The following is a 9257-nucleotide window of genomic DNA, read 5'->3' on the forward strand; positions in this document are numbered from 1 at the left end:
CCTCTGTGATTTGTAAATGAATATGTAACTCGGTGTATAAACTAATGAGTTGTCACCCTCATTCTATAAACACATATGAGAAAGGAGACGGGACCAATAGCACCTACGTGGGATCCTGGCATAGCTGTCAACTCACTTGCTTTTGGTGGGTGTCACCCGCCATAGAGTCAGTTCAGTTACCAGCCAATCCCCTTGTCCTTACATATGCATCAATGGGCTCTCATCCTCTAAAACAAAATCTTTTTTTCACCCGCACTGTCAACTCAAAAAGTTGACAGTTATGTCCTTGTGATATGCATACAATCAAAGTGCATTTTGCAAACATAAGAATGACTACTGTAGTTATGACTCGCATGGCATGCTAGATCATCAAAGGGAGCAGGGCATGGCAGGAAGACACACACTGGGTTTCAGGTGCGTAAGGGAGCCGAGTCAATTGTATCCAACAGAGTAACTTTGAATGCATAATGATAAAATAATGAAGAAATGCATCACACTTCTCAACGAGGTTACATCTTTCTTGAGAGACTATTGAGCCTCAATTTCCTTGCCCTGCATTGTATACAAGCCTAACTGTGGCGACAAAGGATGGCATGCAAGATGAACCCCAAGACAAGGAAATAGAGGAGACACAGGATAAGGCAATCGTGGTGCAAGGAATTCCACCAACACCCTTCATCCAAACTCCAGATGCACTGGGTATACCATGGGACTAGTGGAACAAGTTTGCACTGGGTATACCATGGGGCTAGTGGAACAAGTTTTGATGCATACATCGAAGCACTGTGAGCAGGACAAAGCACCAGCAGGCAGAGGAACAACCTATTGGTGAACACCCTGGGAACAGAAGGTCAAAGAGTGTTCAATGTGTTACCGCCAGAAAAGATCCTGAATGGGTTGCAGATCACTGACCGATATGATGATTCAGTCACTAGCAGGGCAGCAAATCATTTCCAAGTAAAAAGAAAACTTCAAGAAGTGTACATTGTAATTCTATAACTTGAAGCAAGGTACTGCAGAAACCACAGATGAATTTTAAACAAACTTGTGTGAAGTAGCACTCTCCTGTAATTTTTGCACAAACCTTGTTGAGACACTTGAGACATGGTGTTGGTGGGATGCTGTACCATTGAATTCAAGAAAAGCTCATGCAAATCAGAAAACCCCACACTAGAGGAGGCAATAACTATTGCCAACAGCATGGAAGTGATGATGAAGCATGTGACGATAGTGAAGATCATAAAACAGGAGCCCAAAACACACTCAATCAACAAACTGAGAAACCAAAATACCAAACACGAGACCCGAACAAACAGATGGCAAAATCCTAAGGGTTCAAGCAACAAAATAGGAAGGGGGTGTTAAAGATTTTGAAGCTGTCTGAAGAACACTATCCAGCCAAAGTTGCAAAGCGCACACAGTGTTTGAGATTCGGCCACTTTTCCAAATTCTGAAAAACATGGAAGTTGATAATGGTGTCCCACATGTAAGAAAGCTCCAGCAGATCAACCTCACCAGACGGTTAAAGCTGAAGAGTTATCATGTGCGTGAAGGGAACCAAGAGAAAGTTGAAAGTAACAAAGCCAATGTGTGAAGTACACAGAGGACAGGGACATGTTCGAATGCTGGCTAACTCGGGCTCTGACTAAACCATAATACCAGAACGTATGTACGAGGAACTGTGGCCTGTGAAAGAACAAGCAATCCACACATCCAAGAAAATTCCACACAACAAATTCAGCTACAAAGGCCAAGTCATCACATTGGTGGGCTATGTTATGGTATGTTAATAGGTTTTGGATTGAGTGGTGGAGTTGCAGGGGGTTTTCCCCCGCATATATGTTCTTATTGACCTTCATTTCACAATCAATTGTGCAGAAGGTCAATTCTCCCGTGATCAATTGTGAAAAGGTCAATTAGTGTACATCCGGCATGTCATGGACTAAGAAGTGGACCAAATGGTTGAGGACTACAAAGTCTGTCACAAGAGCAACAAGCAACTATCCATTAAACAGCACCACTACCAAATGTAGAGTGGGAAGCTGAGGTGTGGAAGGAAGTTGTTGAAGTACTCATGGAGTACATGAAGACTGATGGAGTACATGAAGCCGGAGGAGGGATAAACCATCCTGCTCACCAGCGACATGTCAAAATGGGCTCAAGTAAAGTTAATGAAACTCATAACCAGTGCAAATGTCATTGTATTCTCTAAGGGGGTGTTCTGCAGAGAAGGAACACTTTCTCAAATTGTGATGGATAGTGCATGGCGCCCCCCTTTTAAAGCGATACAATTTTGACAGGTGGGAACACCCCCTGCTTCTGGTATTAATCCCCCTGCCCCTTTTTGATGTGGTTTGATATAAATGTAATATTCAAATTGATTTATAGGTAAAAGGTTTGTAATGTATAAACCAAATAAAGCCTAATAACATATATACATTTAATATAAAACTAGTATCAAAGCTGATATCAATTTTATATCCAATGTATATTTTTTATATGAAGTGGTTTTGTACTTCATATGATGTTCAGATGATTTAATATAAAGTGAATCTAAATTATATTAAAATGATTTTAATATGAAGTTTATATAAAATATGGTTGGGAGAGCTGTCTGAGCTGTTGTCTGGTTGAGTTTGAAGTGAGTTGTGAGTAGATAGACTGCGAGTGTTAGGTGGTGGTGACAGATTGATGACACAGTGGGTTTGGCTTTGTAAATATAGTGCCACCATTATGATTTTATAGAGATTTAATAGAGATGGACTATAAAGCTGGGTGTACATTGATAACAGCCTTAACAGAGATGTAATATGAAGTCGTGTTTGGCCTTTTAAGGCCTGATGGCATGATATTATAACAGTTGTATATATAAATGTAATATAAAAAGGAGGCTGTGCTTTTAGGGCACACCGTTATAATTTTATAATGTAAAGGAAAGGCTTCAGATGGTTTTGGCACTTTAAGGTGAATAAAAGTTGAATAAAATGGGTTGGGCATGTTTGTTTCATAGCATGGCATGCAGCTGACTGTACTATATTATGACAAAGGAGCTGTTGAGAGCTAAAAATTAAAAAATAAAAACATCTAACTTCTATAGCGTGATTAAAAATATAGAATATATATTTTAGTAACATATTTGATAGAGTGCAAATAGAGGCTGGCACAGTGGCCCCATGTAAATAGCAAAACAGCGCTTTATAGGGCTGCAACAAAAGTGTCGACAGTTGTAAGGAAGGCATGGTTATCAGTAGTACGACCGACACAAGGAGTATAATCCAATGGTTTTTATTAAACCGTGTAAGGGTGACAAAAACGCAGAGTCTAAGCCTCAATCTAAGATGGGGGCAAGCTACAACCATCAAAGTAAAGTAAACGCTGTCCTAGTGGTGTTGTGTCAAAACAAAATGGCCTATACTAAGAAACATATTGCCAAATTCCTACTCTATATAACAAGAGGATGTGGGACAATAATATGTATAACAAAAGAGTGTAGTGCAAACTGAAATGCCCAAAAGGGGTTTGATAGTTCTGGACTGCTGAACTAGTGTACTCCCTTCGCCACATTACATCACTGTACAAGGCGGAACACTGGCATGACTGTGAGCACCCCTTGAGTCTATATAGGCATCAGGAAGCAGATTCTTCAGAAAAGGCAGTATCCCTCAAATCAATGTCTTTTGCTTGGCATCACAAGACTTTTCCCAAGCTCTCACCATGCAAGATTCCCATCTTCCCCGGCTTCCTCATGATACCCCTTTGTTGGGTTCACCATCGTCTTTACAACACTGTTCAGTCACTTTAACAAAATACAGGATTCACTTTCCCTTGCTTTCACTTGGCATCCCTGTGTCGGGTCATTGTAGCCTTCAAATCACCGTTCAGTTAACTTTATCAGTTCTACTTGCTTATAACACTCAGGAACTCTTAATGTCTTTTTAAACGTATATAACGAATATTTGGTGTGGCATCCCTCTGTCGGGTTCACATTTGCCTTTCAACTTTATCACAATGCGGGACTCGCTCCCCTCTCTCTCTTGGTATCCCTCCATCGGGTTCACACTTGCCTTTACAACATAGTAAACTTAGCTTAACTTTACAATTGTTCACTTCGTTTCCCACTTGTCAAAGACTTTCAATTGTACGAGTACTTTGCTTGCACCTTCGTATGACCACTTTGACTTTCTGTTACTTTGGTTGTCCTCTCCTAAGGCCTTCTGGTATTTGGAGTCTTTCCAATTATTTTACTTTCAATCTAACAGTTTCACTCTGGGTACGGAGCCTTTCGAGAAGGTAATATTCTATTACCAAAGCACTTTGTTATTCTTATCATATTTTAGTCTTAAACACATTTGCAATTATGCATGCTTCCCTCACGGTTCTTTATGACATGCGCAGCTTCTGCATTCATCATTCTGGTTACAATGTATTTCACTTGCGTTTTTTTCCGAAACTCTGCAAGCCTCATCAAATGCTTTTGTATATTTCACTCGATAGCGCCAGCCGGTCTCACAGTTCACTCACTGGTAGCGCTCGATACCATTCATCCAACGTTTCCTTGAAGCCAAGGCTATCGGCACAGCACGTCTCGCCTACTCCCAACTCCGTCGTTCACCCGAAGGTGGACCCGCCTTCACCACTTACATTAGCAGGGAGGTTTCCTTTGAAAAGTGTGCGCAACCTTCACTCTGCAGCTGGCCTGAACACGGCCCCTCTCTCGCCTCTTGGCCCCCTTCTGCTCTGCTTCCATGGTCGCTCCCAATTTCACGGAATCTGTTCTCCTGCCGCTACAGTTTCTAGTCACCTTGTTTGCCTCTTTCACCTTGCTTGCCTTCCCTCATGGGTGCTCTCGTGCTCTGCCTTTTATCCCAGTAAGTAAAGGGAACAGGATTCAGGTGTGAGTCATCAAGATTAAGTGCCTGACTCTGCCTGACCCTGATATTGGGACATGTCAAACAGACTGGTTGTGTGTGAGTCTGTCTTTCTCTGAAGTGCTTTGTCCGTGCTGCAGAGTGTGTGTAGGAAATGGTGGGATAAGGCTCCTATATAGAATAAGGGTGTATACTGGGAAAGGGGTGTAGGGATACTGCTTCTCCAATGGGTGCCCACTCTCCAGGGACCCCTCCATGCAGGTGACCCTCCCGCACTGGTCCACCCCTGGGGTCTGGATCCAGTAGTGCTGGCCGTGCCCCGGCCACCTGGATGACAGATTGCAAGGAACTAGTCGCGGAGACACCCTTTTGGTTTCTCACATACCCTTCCCTGATGCAATGTGACTGTTTCTGTTTCACAGGGGAACCGTGAAAGGAAATCCACATTTCCTTGATCTTTTCCTTTTCGATTTTCAACGGTGAAACATTAAGGTTGAAGGTCTAGGAACTATCGCATAATTCTAGGATTTGAGTCTTTTCTCTGGCTGATCCAGACTAGCAGAGAATGGTCAGTTATCAGCCTGAATTTCCTACCTAATAAATAGTAGCAAAGATGTGTAATGGGCCATTTGATAGCAAGGGCCTCCAGTTCTATCACTGAATTATTTTTTTCTCTTGGGAATAATTTCCTACTGGCAAATAGGATGGGATGTTCAAAGCCATCACTAACTTGATGTAACACGGCTCCTAAACCTGTCAACGAGGCATCAGTTTGTAGGCTACTTTTAAGATAGGGGCTTGACACAGAGCCAATTTTAAGTTGGTATAACAAATGTCATCATCATCGGTCCAACTGACCTTTTGCCGTGCCACATTCTTAAGTTTGTCAGTTAATCAGGCCGTCTTATCTGAACATTGTGGAATGAATTTCCGATAATACCCGATGAGGCCTAAAAAAGCTCTGAGATCTCTTGGTTTTTGGGGAAGACCCATCTAAGACTGCTTTTACTTTTTTCACGCTGTGTTTGGACACAGCCTTTACCCACGAAAAAAAAAATCCTAGATATTTGACTGCCGACTGGGCGGGTCAGTATTTTTTTGGGTTGGCTGTAAATCCTGCCTGTCGGAGGGCCCTCATGATTGTATAGAGATGCGAAAGATGTTCTTCCCAGGTCTGGCTATATATGGCGAAATCGTCGATATAGGCTCCAGAAATGGGAATATGGTTTGAGCATGGTATCTTTGAGTCTTTGAAAGGTCGCTGCAGTCCAAATGGTAGAACCTTAAATTGGAAAAATCCAATGGGGGTAGAGAAAGCGTTTTTTTCTTTGTCAGGTGCAATGGCACCTGCTAGTAAACCTTTGTTAAATCCAATGTAAATAAGAAGACAGCACTACCCAGCCTGTTGATCAGATCGTCGATTTGTGGCATGGGATAGGCGTCAAAGGCTGAGATGGTATTTACTTGGCCAAAGTCGATGCAAAACTGCAAGGATTGGTCTGGCTTGGTTACTAGAACTATTGGGGAAGACCAGGGACTAGCGGAGGGCTCTATGATATTGCCCTGTAACATAGCTTCTACCACTTCCATAACTATCTTTCTCTGGGACTCAGGGAGTGGGTAGGACTTAAGATGGACTATTTTCCCTCTAGGGGTTTGGATGTAATGGTATGTGCCCTGGACTCTATCTGGTTTTTCATTGAATACATCCGGGAAGGATTCAGTAATATCCATTAGATCGCCCGGTCTTTCCTTAGATATATCTTGGGGGATAAGATCACTATCATCTTTTCCCTCTGGGGCTAAGCAAGCTAGAATGGAGGAGGTAGTTGTTGGGTATGTGCAGGTGCTTGTACGTTCTAAGATTTCATACGGGCCATGCCACTTCGAGATGAGCTTGTTCTCTGAAGTGAGTAACAGTACTAACACCTTCTGCCATACAGAGAAGGAACTAAGCTCTACTTTTTTTTTAATCATATGCTTGCTTTTGATGGGCTTGGGCCTTCTCAGTATGGTATTGCACGAAGGTTCTGACCAAGGACATATGTTCATTTAAATGAGTGGTTGTTTGGGATAGAGGTATAGTGGCTTCTTCCATTTCTTCCCAGGTCTCTTTAAGCATATCTAAGACATTTCGGGGTTCTCTCCCGTAGAGTAATTCAAAGGGCGAGAACCCCCTGGATGATTGGGGGTTTTCCTCATGGCGAACAGGACCCAGGGTATCATTTGGTCCCAATTCTTCCCTTCCTCGTCTGCTAATTTTTTCAATATAATTTTCATGGTTTTATTAAATCTTTCTACTAATCTGTCAGTCTGGGGATGGTAGACAGAGGTTCCTAGTGTGGTAATGTGCAACAGCTCTTTTAATTCTCCCGTTAACTTGCTCATGAAGTTGGATCCTTGATCAGTCAGGATCTCTTTGGGAAAACCCATGCGAGAAAAGAATGGTATTAGATGTTTTAAAATCTGTTGAGTAGAACTATTTCTCATCGGGAACTCCTCAGGGTATCGAGTGGCATAGTCCATTATCACTAGGATGTGTTTATTTTCAAGTTTAGAGGTTTCCAGAAGACCCACAATATCCATCCCAGTTCGGGATGGATATTGTGGGATAGGGATAGGGAAGCTTCAGTGAGCATAGGATTATTTTGCTGGGTGAATGCTAAATCTGGGACAAGGGTGGTCTCGTCACCCCTGAGATTTTAGATGTCTAAGGTTTTTTCTACTTCTCCAAAGACCTGATTCCGTCTTTCTGTCTCTTCAACTTGACTTACTTCCTCATACCGTGGGAACACTGCCTTTTCAAGAATTCCCTGGGCTATCTTATCTCTGGGTTTTATTTCAAACAGGTTTTCCCCATGGTCTGGATCAACACCTTTAAATCGCCTCTAAAATCTGGATCTAAGACTTCTGCCAATATATCTATAAAAAACATCTGTGCTACGGCAGACTTCAGAGCTAACCTGATGTAACAACCCGGGGGGTGTCAGGGCCAAGCCGGTGGGAACCATCCGTCTCTTTCCTGGAGGAATCGTGGCCTCCCTACTGCTGCAAATATCGAATCCAATTGACTAGCTTGTGGCAACTGTGGGATCGGAGGCTCGACTACTAAGTTTCTGAAACTTGAGGGTCCCCCAATTTTACTTAAGTGAGTCACATCTCCTTCTGACATCATATGTATGGAAGGCATGGTTATTAGAAGCACGGCAGATACAAGGAGTATAATGCATGGGTGTTTATTAAACAGTATAAGGGTGCAAAAAACACCTGATCTAAGCCTAAATCTAAAATGGAAGCAAGCTATAACCATCAAAGTAAAGAAAACGCTGTCCTAGTGGTGTTATGTAAAAATAAATGGCCTATACTAAGAAACCTATTGCCAAATCCTTAAGAGGTTGCAGGAGAATGATATGTATAACAAAAGAGTGTAGTGCAAATGGAAGTGTCCAAAAGGGTTTTGATATTTCAGGACTGCTAAACTAGTGTACTACCTTCCCCATGTTACATCACGGAACAAGGCGGAACAGTGCATGTCTGTGAGCACCCCTTGAGTCTATAGGCATCGGGAAGCAATTTATTCAGAAAAGGCAGGATCCCTCGAATCAATGTCTTTTGCTTCGCATCACAAGACTTTTCCCAAGCTCTCACCATGCAGGATTCCCCTCTTCCACAGCTTACTCGTGATACCATTTTGTTGGGTTCACCTTCGTCTTTACAACACTGTTTATAAACTTTAACAAAATACGGGATTCACTTTCCTTTGTTTTCACTTGGCATCCCTCCGTCGGGTTCATTGTAGCCTTCAAATCACAGTTCAGTTAACTTTATCAGTTCTACTTGCTTATAACGCTCAGGAACTCTTAATGTCTTTTTAAACAAATATTTGGTGTGGCATCCCTCAGTCGGGTACACACTTGCCTTCACAAATTTATCACAATGCGGGACTCGCTCCCCTTGGCTTTCTCTTGGCATCCCTTAGTCAGGTTCACACTTGCCTTTACAACTTCATCACAATGCAGGATTTGTTCCCCTTAGCTTGACCTCTCTCTAACGGGTTCACACTTGCCTTTATAACATAGTACACTTAGCTTTACAATTATTCATTTCATTTCCCACTCGTCAAAGTCCTTCGATTGTGCGAGGACTTTGCTTGCACCTTCGTATGACCACTTTGACTTTCTGTTCCTTTGGTTGGCCTCTCCTAAGGCCTCCTGGTGTTTGCAGTCTTTCCAATGATCTTACTTTCAATCTAACAGTTTCACTCTGGGTGCGGAGCCTTTCACAAAGGTAATATTCTATAACCGGCCACTCTGTTATTCTTAACATATTTCAGTCTTAAACACACTCGCAATGCTGCAGGCTGTTAAGATGGATTTCTGAACTCTGCCC

This window comes from Ambystoma mexicanum, chromosome 8, assembly GCF_040938575.1.
Source record: "Ambystoma mexicanum isolate Mex_15411 chromosome 8, UKY_AmexF1_1, whole genome shotgun sequence".
Classification (NCBI taxonomy): Eukaryota; Metazoa; Chordata; class Amphibia; order Caudata; family Ambystomatidae; genus Ambystoma; species Ambystoma mexicanum.